The following is a 2952-nucleotide window of genomic DNA, read 5'->3' on the forward strand; positions in this document are numbered from 1 at the left end:
CCACCTGTGAGGCCCCTCACACAGAGCCGACACCCCCCCCGCTTTCCCGGCCGTGCCCCTCGGCCGAAGCCGCTGGGGCGGCCCTGCCGCCGGGGCTCTGTGTATGTGTGGGGCTGGGGGTGCGCGGCCGCGTCGTCGTTCCCTGGCCCCTTCCCGGGCCGGGCCGAGGGGGTCCCTCCACCCCGCTCCGCGCGGGGCAGGGCCGGGGGCGTCCCTCCGCCCCCCCCTCGGGCAGAGGCTGCCGCTCACCTGCTGCGCTGACGCAGGGGCTGGGCTCCGGCGAGGGACTCATGTGGTGCACAGCTTCATCACCAGCCTCCCCTGGGCTGCCTGGGGCACGGTGCTCCCCGCGGGGGTGCTCTGCCTGCTCCCCCCTTCCCCAGGCTCTGTTTCCGCCCCCCCGCCTCCATCCCTGATCCCTCCTGCCCCCCGGGATATGCCTCTACCATAACCTGCCTTTTCTCCTCTCCCCGATTCTCCGGTGGTCTCATCCCTCCCTCATTTGCCCTCCCCGCCAGCATCTTTTCGGAGGTGCCCCAGAGGAGAGATAAGTCTGTCTCCTGTCTGGCTTGGGGAAGGGGGGGGAGGGAGGAAGGAACAGTCACGAAACAGAGATGGAAATATGGCAGTATCCTCTCGGCAGTGGGCATAAATAGACACACTGCAGGCCCTGTGATTGTCAGCTGTAATAGATGTTAGAAGGAAGTCGGGAGACAAATGTAATTCCTCATACCTGGTGATGTGAATTCAAGGGAGTGGAGAACCGCTGTGACACGGATTTAAATCTCTTCGCAGGCAGTGGCTGCGGGCTCCGGGACAGTTGGTGTCTCTTCACAGAGCTGGTAAGGGTGGGACAGGAAAGATTTCTTCTCAATGTCTGCTTTACTTCCTTCCTAATTTTTTGAGGGATGTCTGAATTTTGGCAGGTACTTTCCTTCTAAACAAGTAGATTTCATTGTTGGTGTGGGGTTTTTTTATGTGATGTCATAGCTTCTTACTTTATGATGTCTCAGCCTTACGTTGCATGGCTTGCTATGATGTTTGGAGAGGGAGGAGAGGAGTGGTGGGAATAAAGTAGTAAAAGTGCTTTGAGGAAATGGAGGATCCTTTAGTGCTAATAGATGGGAGCGAAAAGCAGTCTTGCTCGAGTTAAGAACAGCAGGTGTTCAGTAGTGAGAGGCTAAATCTTAAAATCACTTAAGAAGGAACTACCAGCCTAGCAGGAGTGGGGCACTGCTGTGCTTTTGCCGAGATGTTGATGGGAATACAGTTGCTTGCTGGATAATCTGAATTCCAGAGTAGTTTTAAAGCTGCTACAGCGTCTGGAGTGATGTCCTGGAAAGAAACAGTCACTGGAATGAAGACGTATTTCATTTTGTATTTCTGGATCTGTACGTTGTGTGAGTGGCTTTCCCTACGCAGAAACAAAGGTTGAATTACTACCCTGGAAAATTCACAAATTGAAAGGGAAGGAAGGATGTGAGAAGAGGCATGATATGTAATTAAAGAGGTCAGGGTGGAGACTGGTTGTTTCATGTTAATACAAAGTTATGTTAATTTTGTATTTAACATACGAAAATGACAGTGCCACATTTCTTAATTTCTATTTAGGATGATGTTTTGATAATGTGTCTGGGTAGTCTCAGGGAGATGTCATTCATAGTGATGCTTCCTCAGAAGAAGGATGAAGAGAATCCATGAGGGGCAGCAGAGAGGAGGGGCCATATTTCTGGAGGAAGTACACTGGTCAGGGGATGATAGAGTTAACAGCAGCTAATGAGGTGAGGGAAGTACTGCACACCTGTCCAGGACTGACATGATGCTCCAATTTTGGGGTCTCTGCTAATGTCATTTAAGTTTTTCTTTTTTACTGTGCTCTTAACCTGTTGCTTGCTTTCCTGCAAGATGGTATCTTTTGCAAATAACAGTGTTCTAAAGGACTCTGACAATCTTAAAAGGTAGATGATAATAAAAATATTTTGCTTTTAAAAATCAACTTCTCTTAGCTGAGGTGGCATGATAACAGGAGAGATTATTAGTTAAGGGATCTGTATGAAATGAGCTGCCAGCCTCAGTTCCCATTCTGAATTTGTTTGCGTGTTACGTTTTGCAAAACTGCGTACCACATTTGGTATTTGGGATGCTCTAACAAAGGAATCGGTGAGCTCACCTCTCCCAAGTGATACTGTGTTTGAGGTTGTAGCTGTTTTGGAAATGATCGGGGTGATGTCTGTCTTCCTGGCTGTTAATTGCAAACTTCTCACCAAAACAACATGAGAAGGAAAGAAAACTTAAAAAAAAAAATCTTAAAGCGTATTGTAACTTTAACTTCAGTGACAGAGGTAAGACAACTTGTATTTTGGTGTACATGGTCCTACAGGTCTTCTAGCTAAATCAGTGGTGATCCTAATTTGGTCATCTGTATCACACTGGTTATCCTAGATCCTGTACTAGCTCAAAGGGATAGGATATAGAGATTTTGCAATTGTCAAGTAGGATGAGGTAGCCAAATGGCTTTACTGTATGTCATGAGTACAGTGTCCCAAATGTCCCTCAAGAGATGGAGAGGTGTTGGTACTTCAGGTTTGTATCCTCAGCAACACACAGACTTGTTTAAACTTCTTTCTGTGCTGCGTTTCATCACGTGGTCAGGATTTTTAGATACATAAAGCTTACGCAGGGTAAGTATCTGGGAGCGTTGGGGAAAATCTCACTTGTCAGCTGTGTTACTGTTGACACCAGGTAGGGAAGAGGAGGATGTTGTCCTGCCACATTTGTTTTGTCTCCGAGGAAGTCTCAGCTTTTCTTAAACTGCAGTGCAACAAGTTGTATTGGTAACAGAGCAATTCTGTTTCTGGCCTATGAAAAAAAAAAAAAAAAAAAATTTCCATGCTACTCGTCATCAAGCAATGCCCATGATAAATTTATATAATCAAAATATGCATATTGATG

At 47.3% G+C, this 2952-nt stretch overlaps 1 protein-coding gene across 2 annotated transcripts in view; it reads left to right on the plus strand.

Annotated features, from left to right (window-relative positions):
- Nucleotides 1-774: 774 nt before the first annotated feature.
- SGSM3 (small G protein signaling modulator 3) overlaps nt 775-2952 on the plus strand; it is a 28149-nt gene continuing 25971 nt past the window's right edge. Inside the window, exon 1 of one of the 2 annotated variants that reach the window (XM_014963790.1) lies at nt 775-842. The gene's annotated coding sequence lies outside the window, so the exon portion shown is untranslated. The remainder of the gene's footprint in view (nt 843-2952) is intronic. The other variant, XM_014963791.1, reaches the window with a different exon arrangement.

The sequence above is a fragment of the Calidris pugnax genome, unplaced genomic scaffold, assembly GCF_001431845.1.
Source record: "Calidris pugnax isolate Ruff unplaced genomic scaffold, ASM143184v1 scaffold44, whole genome shotgun sequence".
NCBI lineage: Eukaryota > Metazoa > Chordata > Aves > Charadriiformes > Scolopacidae > Calidris > Calidris pugnax.